Here is a 12,323-nt window from a genome sequence, read left to right on the forward strand (position 1 = left end):
CTCACTGATGGTAGCAATGGAAAGAGGGCATGTCCTGGGTGATGAGGGTCCTTAATTCTACCTGCAGCAGCAGACCCTTCTGTACTGACCAGGGATGGCAGCCCGGGTCTTTATCTGTGCTTGACTCTCTGCCTCGGAGGGCAGAGCACGTTGGAGTGCTTAAATCTGATAACTTGTTGTTATCTCACTGTTTGCAAGGAAACAGAACCGCTGGCAGCCTGCCAGTAACCAGAGGACACGGAGTTAAGATCATTGGCAAAGAGGTACTGGGATTTGTTTCAGACGCAGAGACGCTAGGATACCTTGTCCAAGAGGGTGACTGATGCAGATTTAATTAGACCATTTTCCTGAAGAGAACCGAATAAATATTTGGGTAATATTTAGTAGGGCTCTGGGGGTGGGCAGGGAAATGAGACTAACGGAATGACTCAATGAACCAGGGCAGGCAGACTAGGCCAAATGTACTCTGTCTGCACTGTTGTGTGTGACTTTTACCATTGCTCAGGATACCTGTATCCATTGGGAAACACTGCCCAATCAGATTAGAGGGTCTGGATTCCACTTGACCAGGAGAACATTGCTTTCGGGTACGATTTTAAGCAGAAGATTGCAATAAGTCTTTGCCTTAGAACAAGTTCTTAACTGGTGAAGTAGCATGTACATATATATAAGTGAGATTCAATAACGGGCCTGGGAGTGATGTGCCAAGCTCCTGTGCTCCTGTGCTGGGTCTGATTTGGGTTAGAGGTGATAGGGATGATAACAATGTGATATCCCCCATGCCCCACACTCGGGGCTGGGCATTGTTCCACATTCCCCAGGGCAAAGTCCTTCGACAAGCTCCTGACTCCTTAGAGGGGGCCGGTTCCAGAGTCTCGAGGGAGGGGGCAGTTCCCTGGGAAGGGCAGGTTCCTCAGAACAGAGAGGACATGCAGGTTCAAGACCCTGAGGAAATGGGGTTTCCTGGTGGGGTGGCAGGTTTCTGAATCCCCGGGAGCAGATTCCCAAGGGAGGGGGGCAGTTAAAGTGAGGGGCAGTTTCCTGTGTCCTGAGGGGCAGGGGCAAGTTCCGGAGTCCTGAGATGGGGGTTATTTCTGAGGGGGAGTGGAGGGGAGGGATTTCAGAGTGTTAAAGTCTTCTGAGTCCTGAGACAGTATGCAGGTTCTTGAGTTCAGGGGAAGGGGGCAGTTTCCTGGGGGAAGCAAGCATTGAACTAAATCCTGAGAATGGGATCAAGTTCTTAAGTCCTGAGACAGAGGACAATTTGCTGGGGGGTGGGGGGGGGGGGGTGTGGAGAGCAGGATTCTGAGTCCGAGGGGTGGAAGTTTCTTGATGGAGGGGCATTTTACTGAGACTTGAGAGAGAGTTCAGGTTCTTAAATCCTGAAGAGGGAGGGGTAGGTTCCTGAGCAGAGTGGAGGGCAATTTCCCGAATCCTGAGGGGAGAGGGCAGTATCTTAAAGAGGAGGACGGGGAGGGGGATGTTTCTGAAGCAGGGAGGGGAGGGGGTGTGCCTGAGACATGGGTGGAGGGCGGAGGTGTTCCTGAAGTGGTTCCCGTGCCCTATCCGCACACTGTCACACACTGTAAGATGCGGCCGGTTGCAGACCCCGCCGGGACCTGCGGGCAATGAATGAGCGGGCGGCAAAGGAGCGACTCAAGGCGAGGGATATCCAAGAGTTCAGCGGGAGCGGGTACATTCCCACAACAACACCCCCCCCCCCCCCCCAACCCAGATTCAGGGTTCCAAGTCCGGGACGTTGGACGGACCGCAGTTAAATACCTCCCCGCCCGCTGATCTCTACAATTAGACAGTCGGGAGGTTCATCTGACACTTGGCCGAATCTCGTCCGTGCCTGGCTCGGCGCAGAGCGGAGCAGCTCCCCGAACACCACGCGGCGGCCGGAGCTCCCCGCACCCTCGCCGGCACGGCTGCCAGGTAATCCCCGGGTGCGTTCACCTCGGCACCGGAGAAAGCGCGGAACCAACTGGCCGCGACGCTCCGCTGCACAGCGAACGCACCACTTGTTACAGATTGTTGCATGTTTTAAACTGCGGGGACTGAAGCTAGAAATAGTCACTGTTACCTGGTGGAGATTCCGGCACTGCTGCTTTAACCATTTGGATTTCAGAACTATTTAAAGTTTATTGCTTGACAGGACGGTATGAGGAGGGAGTGTGTGTAATAGATGTTTAAACCGTGAGGGGAAATCTTGGCTCGTTGGCTGTTGAAATCTTTCAGTCCGCGGAATCTTTGGGGAATTAAAACTCCTTCGGACCGGCTTCTGAATCAGGATTAGAATCAGGCAAGTCGGGCAGATGAAACGCCAGTTTGTAGCGCGCAAGGCGGGAGGGCGAGTCTGGTTCAAGCTCGGTAGTCGCCTCTCCGTCCGACCCTGTCTCGGGGTGAGAACGTAATATCGACCTTGAATGGTTACCCAGTTAGTGCGGGGCTGCAGGGGTGTGGGGTCTGGCTGAATTGTGATGCTCCACTTGGCCAAACATCCGCGTTAACCCCTTCACTGCTATAATGCCATTGGGGAATAATCGCTTCATTGCTGTATGACACCCACCATGTACTCGGTGAGGAAAGGAAGGGATAAGCTGACTAGACTAAAAAGAGGGTCTCGGAGCCGGTTCAGAGACCAGGTTCCAGATCTGTACACTCCTGAGTCTTCGTAGAACAGAAAGTCGGGTTCATAATCACAGAGTTACCACCGCGCGAAATTTGTAGTTTTTTTTTGGCAACAGTACAAGTGTAAAGACATAAAGGTGACTATGTAAGAACAAAAGTGTAAACGAAAAGGAATAGGGAGGTGGATTCAGGGATTTTTCAGAGATCTGACAGCGGAGGGGAAGAAGCTGTTCCTGAATCGTTGAGTGTGTGTATTCAGGCTCCTGTAGTTTCTTTCTGATGGCTCAGAGAAGAGGGCATGCCCCGCACCTCCTCCCTGACGGTAGCAATGAGACGAGGGCATGTCAAGGCTGGCGAGATTCCAGTGCCTGCCGTTTCTTTATTTCACTTCTGTTCAAAAGTAACAGATTAGTCGGGAAAATGCACAGTTTCTACTTAAAAATACTTTGCCGACTCCTTAAAAAAAAGAGTGGAACATATTTGAGTGACCTGGCTGGTGAGGGTCATTAGTGACGAATGCCGCTTTCTTGGCGGCACCATCTTTTGAAGCCGTCCTTGTTGGTGGAGAGGTTATGCCCATGATGGAGTTGGACGTGCCTCTGTAGTCCCTTCTAATCCTGTGCACTGGAACCTCCATGCCGGACTGCGAAGCAGCCAGTCAGAATCCTTCCCGCTGCGCATCTGTGGAAAACTGCTGGGGCCTTTGGTGACACGCCGAGCTTCCTCGCTGGACATGACTACAAATTACAGAATAAATAAATAAAACAAAGAAGCTGAATAGGGAGGCCGTGTTCACGGACCGTTCGGAAATCCGGTGATGGGGAGGAAGAATCTGCTCTTGAATCATTGAGCGTGTGTCTTCAGGCTCCTGTACCTCCTCCCTGATGGTAGCAATGAGAAGAGGGCATGTCCCGGATGGTGTGGGTCCTCAGTGATAACAGACCGTAAGATATAGAAGCTGAATTAGGTAATTTACCCCATCGAGTTTGCTCCGCCATTCCATCATGGCTGATTTAATTTGCCTCTCAAACCTATTGTCCTGCCTTCTCCCTGTAACCTTTGTCGTCCTGACTAATCAAGAACCTATCAACCTCCACTAAATACACCCAATGACTTGGCTTCCACAGCCGTCTGTGGCAATAAATTCCAGAAATTCACCACCCTCTGGCTAAAGAATAATAGATACCCTGGATTGAGCGTACAGAATTTAATAGCCAGAAGCAGTCACGTATCTCCTGTCCATATCGTATGCCCACCGTACTGAGTGGGTCTGAGGCCAAAACGAATGCGACAGACCTGCGGGGCTAGACTTTGTATCTCAACCCGGAGCACTGAAATACTTTTATAGATAACAGATGGTAGGCAGTGTACAATTGGAGTATTCTCCTAATGCCTTTAATTTGCTTTGAAGTGTTTTACTACTCCGGAGTAATTTAAGAATAAAGTCGTCCAAACATTTGAACTGGAAAAGTAACTCAATCTTTCCTCGGCTAAATGAAAAGGAAACGAGTTTTATGTGCAACAGAGTGCAGCGTTATTTCAAAAACTGCAGCTTTAAACTAAAACTGTAGCCCATTACACGGCGACCTGGTTTAGGGGAGCGGGGTTAAAAATTGCATTGCTTCTGTCTCTCATTTGAATAAATTATTGTGATGCCGAAACCTCGTGTAATTCCCTGTAGTTGTTTTAAAAGGAGCGGGTGAGAAGTAAAAGGACTTTTCTCTTTGTAGCGAAGGAGGATGAGAGGTGAACGAGATGATAAGCGGCAGAGATCGCATGGACAGCCACAGTGTTTCCCCGGGGAGAAAGTGGCTAATACAAGGGGCATAATTTTAAAGTGATTGGAGGAAAGTATGCTTTTTTTTTACTTAGAGAGTAGAACACACTGATAGGGATGAGAGTAGAAGCGGATACATTAGTGATGTTTATGAAACTTACATAAGCACATGGATGATAGAAAAACTGAGAGTTATGCGGCAAGGAACGGTTAGATTAATCTTAGAGTTGGTTAACAGGCCAGTGCAACCGAGTGGTTTGTACTGTAGTGTTCTATGTTCGACGTAATTCCTGAAATTTGAGTTCAAAGTAGGAAAAGAAAGATGGATAGCTGAATTGCATAGTAAGTCTAGGAGCAAACACAAATATATGCCAGATATTTCCATGTGATAATGGGAGCACACAGACACTTACAGATCACATTTTAATGGCTCAGATTGAGCAAATGTTTTTTTTTAAATTTACCCCGATAAACCCCTGGAGTACTCTGGAACTCATCTTTGCAACCTGAGTGTGTGTTGAGAGAGGAAAAACCAAAGACTTTAATGACTTCGCGCAGGTTTCACTCTCAGGACTGTACACTTTGTCAGTGGAGACTCTGGTGAGGTGGATAAAAGCTCTTTCATTTATTTGTCACCATTCCGATCTGGAGAATGTGAATGAAGAGCGAAGGGGGAAATGCCCGGATTCCTTCTCTCTCTGCATTGAAAGGTGGTGGGTTTTACAGAGACGGAGTGCTAGAGCCGTACTGTGGTCTTTTTCAGTACCCAGAGCTGTAATTGAAGAATTTGGACTCCAGCTAGTGTACTCAATATGATTCCAATTTACCTTTTACTTCCGATCCCCATTCCCTCCTGTTGGTCCATGGCCTCCTCTTCTTCCGTGGTGACACCACTCTCAGGTTGGAGAAGCAACACTTCATATTCCATCTAGGTAGCCTCTATCCTGATGGCATGAACATTGATTTCTTCAATTTCAAGTGATTTTTCCCTCTTTCCTTTTCCTCTTCTTCAATTCCCCACTCTAGCCTCTTACCTCTTCTCCACATCTACCTATCACCTTCTCCTGGTGCCCTCCCTTTCCCTTTCTCCCATGGTCTACTCTCCTCTCCTACCAGCCCGTTAGTCTTTCCACCTATTCCCTCCCTGCTTCTTACTTCATCTCCCCTCCCTCACCCACCTGGCTTCACCTGCCACCTTCTTGCTTGTCCCCCTTCCCCTCCCCCTACCTTTTTACTCTGGTATCTTCACCCTTCCTTTCCAGTCCTGAAGAAGGGTCTCAGCCCGAAATGATGACAGACTTGTGGGTCACCAACACAGAGGCTGTGTACAAGAAGCACCAGAGTTGCCTCTACTTCCTTAGGAGGCTGAGGTCCTTTGCAGTATGCAGCCTCCCCTTCACATACTCTATTAGTCTGTTGTTGCCAGTATAATCTTCTATGCAGTGGTTGCTGGGGCAATGGCATCAACACAGATGATGCCAATAGACTCAATAAACTGATTAGAAAGGCTGGCTCTGTTACACTGGAGGCTGTGGTAGAACAAAGGACCCTACGGAAAATCCTGGCAATTCTGGACAGTGTTTCTCACCCTCTGCATGCCACCTTGGACCACTTTTAGTTACAGACTCAGACAAATGTGCTCCTCCAAAGAGCGTTATATGAGATCATTCTTTCCCTCGGCCACTAGGCTCAATAATGTGTCAACTTATAGCTAGGGAAGTGATGACCCCCTCCTCTTAGACTGTTTGAGGTAGCTTTTTTTAAATTCTTTCTTACTTCTCTTCTAAAAGTTGTATTTTTTAAATATCTGTGCAGTTGTAGTGCTACTGGGACTCTATAATTTCCTTTGGGATCAATAAAGTATCTATCTATTCATTTCCATTGATGTGCCTTACCTGCTGAGTTCCTCCAGCATTTTGCGTGTCTTGCTTCTAATTCACTTTGCATTTTACCTACTTCATCCTTGTTAAGTCATACACTTTCGATCTTCTGAAAATCAGAATCAGATTTATCATCACTGACTCTAGGATATATAAGTTGCTCTTTTGTAGCAACAGTACAATGCAAAGACATAACATGACAATGAATTACAAAATAAATAAAAGTGAAAAAAGGAGAAGTGTGGTAGTGTTCGTGGAATAATGGACCTTTAAGAAATCTAATAGTGGAAGGGAAGAAGTTGTAATGGAACCATTGAGTGTGTGGGTCTTCAGTTCCTGTTAACAATATTAGTAATGAGAAGAGGGATTTCCTAGATGGTGAGGATCCATAATGATGGATGTAACCTTCCTGAGGCATTCCCTTCGGAAGATGTTCCTGACGGTGGGGAAGTCTGTGCCCTTGGTGGAGCTGGCAGAGTCTACAGCCTTCTGCAGCCTCATGTCATCCTGCACATTGGAGCTTCCATGCCAGTCTGTGGAGCGACCAGTCAGAATGCCCTCCACTGCACACCTACAGAAGCTGATGGGACCCGTCTGTTCAGTTGACCGCCCACCAGTGACAAACGAGGAGACAGGGCTACAACACGAGGGTGTGCTCATTTACAGGGCACTACGATGACATAGCGGTTAGTGGTCAGGGTGTCAGGATTCGGAGTTAGCGTGACACTATTATGGCTCAGGGTGTCAGAGTTCTGAGTTCAAACCCAGAGTTTGTATATCCTCCTTGTGGTATGCATGGGTTTCCTCCAGGTGCTCTGGTTTCCTCCCACAAAAATGTACTGGTTAGTAGGTTAGCTGGTCATTATAAATTGTCCCATGATTAGGCCAGGATTAACTTTGGGGTTTGCTGAAGACGGCATAGATCAAAGGGCTGAAAAGGCTTATTCCATGCTGTATCTTTAAATAAATAACATTTAAAGACTGATTTGCACAGAAGCTTGTCTGAGAGGGTGGGGTATCTTTGGAATTCTCTGCCCCTGAGGGTGGTGAAGGCTGAATCAGTAGATGTATTTAGGGAGAAGATAAATAAATGAATCTGGCACAGAAGAGGGGTTGTGGCCTGCACAAATCAGCCATGATCACATTGAATGGTGAGGATTGCCTGAGGGGCCGAGTGGCCTATCCCTGTAAGTAGTCTCTTGTAGTGAAGCTGAGAGAGGCTGTGGCCAGAGATCAGCTCAGCGGGACTGGTTAGGTCAGTAGATATAGGCTTGTCATATGAGGACTGTTTGAAGGCTCTGGGATTGTACTCATTGGAGTTCAGAAGAGCGAGGAGGCATCTTATTGAAACTTATTGAATGTTGAAAGTCCTCGATAGCATGGGAGTCTCCTATGGTGTGGGAGTCTAAGACCAAAGGACACAGCTTCAGAACGGAGGATGTATTTCTAGAATAGAGATATGGTGGGATTTCTTTAGCCAGAGAATGGTGAATCAGTGGAATTTGTTACCACAGGCAGCTGTGGAGGTCAAGTCATTGGGTATATTTAAGGCAGAGGCTGATGGGTTCTTGATTAGTCAGGATATGAAGGGATCTGGGGAGAAGGCAGGGAATTTGGGCTGAGAGGGAAACGGATCAGCCATGATGAAATGGTAGATCAGACTCGATGGGCCAAATGGCCTAATTCTGCTCCTATATCTCATGGTCTTATGGAACTGAACAATGTTCCCAGATGATCTTAAAAATCTGACCAACTTTTAAAACCTCATTTTAATTTAGTGAAATAAGAAACTGAATCTTCTATCAGTACTAAGTCAATTATCTCTAAGGGTTTGTTTTACAGCACATTTGCTCCAAAAATATCACCAAAAAAATCAGTTCTAGTCATTTACTGCTCCTGCCTGCTGTTTGTGGGGTTATACTGGAAAGCAGCGTCCATCATCAGAGATCTCCACCACCCAGGCCATGCCCTTTTCTCACTGCTGCCATCAGGCTCTCGAACAAAAGCGGATAACTACACTTCACTTGCGCATCCATTGAAGTGTTCCCAGAACCAGTGATCTCACTTTAAAGACTCTTTATTTCATATTCTTGTTATTTATTGCTATTTATTTATATTTGCATTTGCACAGTTTGTTGACTTCTGCACCCTGGTTGATCTTTCACTGATCCTATTATAGTTACTATTCTATAGATTTGCTGAGTATACCCACAGGGAAGTGAATCTCAGGAATTGTATATGGAGACGTATATGTACTTTGATTATAAAATTTACTTTGAACTTTTGAACTTTGATCTGGCTGTAAAAAAAAGTAGAAGAAGTATTTTGATGATAGGCGGTCAAAAATAACTACTAGAAATTGAGTACTCCTAATGTCAAACTAATCACTGAAGCATAAAACAAATAGAATGCAGGAAGACAGTGAAACATGTTTAAAGCAAAACAAAATCCAAATAATTATGAAAGAGGAGTCCAAAATATGATTGGAATCTGAGAATTCACCCTAACTAAAGAGGTCTATCAGTAGAAAGCACGTTGGTTATAAACAAAACTTATGTATATGACCACACTAATCAGCTAGGCTGCATGAGAATCTAAATATTTTGTTGAATGAAGTAATGCTTGTTCCATCTGTATGTTGCCCAAATCCACCTGTCCAGCTGGATTCACATTACTCGTACCAGTTTGACTCCTGCCCAATATGAACAATAGAGAGAGTCACAAATTCAATCCTCATTGTCTCCGTTTTTAAAATATAAACACCACTCTTTCCAAAGGCTTTGCATTTTTGATATCCTGCTTCTCCCGGCTGTCTTATCCGTAAAGGCAGGAAAGGACAGGAAACTGAGCCGCGAAGAGTGATGATGGCAAATACAATCAACTCACCTGTCTTCGACACACCTCCTCGCTTGACAAAAGGTTCTGTGAATTGTGGAGGGATGGAAGTGAATCATTCAGTTCTCATGAGAAATCTTTTCTTGGCACAGAAATGTCTGGAGATACAGTGTGATTTCCCTGAGTTATCTTTGCATCAAAACACAAATGGTCTTGTAAAATGCGGGAGGAACTCAACAGGCCAAGCAGCATCTATGGAAAGGAATAAGCCGTCGATGTTTCGGATTGAGACCCTTCATCATGAGTGCTTGAATAAAAAGGTGGGGTAGGGGAAGGAGGACAAGAAAGCAGGAGATAGGTGAAGCCTGGTGGGTTGGGGGGGCTGATGTAAGAAGATGGGAGGTGATAAGTGGAAAAGGCAAAGGCACTTAAATCTTAAAGGGCTGGTGAAGAAGGAATCTGAGAGGAGAGTGGACCATGGGAGAAAGGAGGAGGGATACAAGGGGAGGTGATAGACAGGTGAGGAGAAGAGGTGGGGGAACTGAAGAAGAGAAACTGATTTTCTGAAGTTGCTCTGGGACACCACAAAACTATGCTCAGTAATAGTTCCTGAGTTAAAGAATCATAAAGATGCTAAAATGATGTGCTGCACTTTGGTTTCACACTGCATTCAGTACCAAGAGGGAAATGAGACAGATGCAGAGGGGGGTGAGTCACAGTATTTACACAGGCTGTTTGACAGCCTAACTTCCAGGTTTGGCATCGATCTTGGGACAGGAAGGAAGAAAAGAATTACACAGTGCTCATCAGGTGCTTCGAGCTAACGAGGTGCCGGCTCATGTACAGATCAAAGTTCAAAGTTCAAAGTACATTTATTACCAAAATACATAGATGTCATCATATACAGCCCTGCAATTAATTTTCTTGCTGGCATTCACTGTAGAACAGTGAAGTACAATAGAATCAAAGAAAAATTACACGCAAGATTTAACAAACAACCAACGTGCAAAAAAGACAAACTGTGCACAGTGACTTAATGGTTGGCACAATGCTTTACAGTACAGGTGACCCGGGTTCAATTCCTGCCACTGCCTGTAAGGAGTTTGTATATTCTCCCCATGACTGCACTGAATTCCTCTGGGTGCTCCGGTTTCCTCACACAGTCTAAAGACATACCGGTTGGTTGGTTAATTGGTCACTATAAATTGCCCCGTGATCGGGCTAGGGTTAAATCGGGGGATTGCTGGGCAGTGTGGCTTGAAGGGACTGAAGGTCCTTGTGTAGGAAATATTTTGTCACAATTTAGCCTTTGTTGAGTGAACCTTTATCTTTTAATCATGATCCCTGGTTTTGGATTCTCCAAGGAGCTGAGAAACAATGATACAGCTGATACTACCACTGCCTCTTTTATTCCAGATCCCAAGCTCAATCCTTACTTTTAGTGCTGTCTGCACATTCTCCCCGTGACCACGTGGACTTCCTCCCCAGCAACTTGCATTTCTTGGCACCTGTCAATGACAAGCTTGTTGATAGGTCAATTGGCTGCTGTAATCTATCTGACCCTCCCACTGTTATTCCATGGAAATGCTGGGTCCTTTCAGACGAGGGGTTAGATGGAACCTCAGGTGTAAATGGGTTGCAGGGAGCCAAGGTGGAATTTTAGGGAATGTGAGGAACAAGACTTTATTTCAGTGTTAAATATTTAAGGAGAATGTCCAAGTAAATGTCCAAGGCATCCTCAGTCTAACCCTTCATCTGAAAGGACCCAGCACTTCTATGTGACCACAGTGGGAGGTCAGATGGATTAGAGCATTGGAGTGTTTGGTGCTGGATTCATTCTGAACTTGAATTGACCTGATCGAAGTTTATAAAGCAGTGAGAGGTGTAGATAAGCACTGACAGCCTGTATCATTCTCCCAGGGTAGAAATGTCAGATGCAAGAGAGCAGAGGTTAAAGGTGAGAGGGGGGAAGTTTAAAGGAGCATTTGTTTTACACAGAGAATGGTGGCTGCCTGCAACAGACTGGAGGGATTGGTGGTTGGAGCAGGTGTGATAGGGGCATTCAAGAAGGTTTTAGAAAGACAGAAGCTTTCTCTTTCACCTGCCCATCATCTCCGTTGGTGTATCTTCTCCTTCCCTTTCTTCCATGGTCCACTGTTAGATTCCTTCTTCGACCCTTTATCTTTTCCATCTGTCCCCTCCCAGCTTCTTACTTCATCTCCCCTTCCCCACCTGCCCACCTTCCCCCTCACCACACACAAAGTGCTGGAGGAACTCAGCAGGCCAGGCAGCATCTATGGAAAAGAGTACAGTCGACGTATCGGCCCGAAATGCTGGCTGTACTCCTTTCCATAGATGCTGCCTGACCTGCTGAGTTCCTCCAGCATTTTGTGTGTGTTGCTCAGATTTCCAGCATCTGCAGACGTTCTCTTGTTTGTGATCTGACACCTTCCCCCTCAACTGGTTTTACCTATCTCCTGCCAGCTTGTACTCCTTCCCTTCCCACTACCTTTTTATTCCGGCTTCTGCCCCCTTCCTTTCCAGTCCTGATGAAGGGTCTTGGCCTGACAGACCAACTGTTCATTCCCGTCCATAGATGCTGTCTGACTTGCTGAGTTCTTCCAGCATGCTATGTGTCTGTTGTCTTAGAAAGACTGGTATTAGTTTAATTTGGCATTGTGCTTGGCATAAACATTGTGGCCTGAAGGCCTGTTCTGAACCAGCAAGCATCTGACTGAAAGACGTAAGAGGCTGAGACGAATGCTATTCAGAAGACATTCCAATGCAAAGTGACACATGCTGACAGAGGAAGGGTTGGCGGTGGGGGAGGAAGAGACAGAGTGAGCCTCAGCCTGCCATTCTCAAAAACTGCTGGAGCCTACTCCAGGAAGCTTGCCCTCCACCATGTGACTGCACACGTGTAATGACGTCTGCTGTGTGGGTAGAATCTGAATGAACGGTTATTTCCCGACAACCATCAGGCTCCTGAACCAGTGTGGATAGCTGGAGATTTAAAGAGATTCAGAGTGCGTTTATTATCAACAAATGTATAAATTGAGATTTGTTCGCTTAACAGGCAGTCAAAAAGCAAGGAACCTGAAAGAATCCAATTTTAAAAAATGGCCAACCCCTAGTGCCCACAGAGAAAGAGGAGGAAAAATAAACACAACAAATCATGCAAACAACAAAAGCAAGCA

At 46.2% G+C, this 12,323-nt stretch overlaps 1 protein-coding gene across 5 annotated transcripts in view; it reads left to right on the forward strand.

The window, feature by feature from the left end:
• The first annotated feature begins 1,551 nt into the window (after positions 1-1,551).
• sema3d (sema domain, immunoglobulin domain (Ig), short basic domain, secreted, (semaphorin) 3D) overlaps positions 1,552-12,323 on the forward strand; it is a 253,023-nt gene continuing 242,251 nt past the window's right edge. For 2 of the 5 annotated variants that reach the window (XM_073066459.1, XM_073066460.1), the window contains exon 1: positions 1,552-1,938. The gene's annotated coding sequence lies outside the window, so the exon portion shown is untranslated. Of the gene's footprint in view, positions 1,939-2,134; positions 2,306-3,175; positions 3,602-12,323 lie in introns of those variants that run through there. The other 3 variants (XM_073066463.1, XM_073066464.1, XM_073066468.1) reach the window with 2 other exon arrangements.

This window comes from Hemitrygon akajei, chromosome 14 (assembly GCF_048418815.1).
Source record: "Hemitrygon akajei chromosome 14, sHemAka1.3, whole genome shotgun sequence".
NCBI lineage: Eukaryota > Metazoa > Chordata > Chondrichthyes > Myliobatiformes > Dasyatidae > Hemitrygon > Hemitrygon akajei.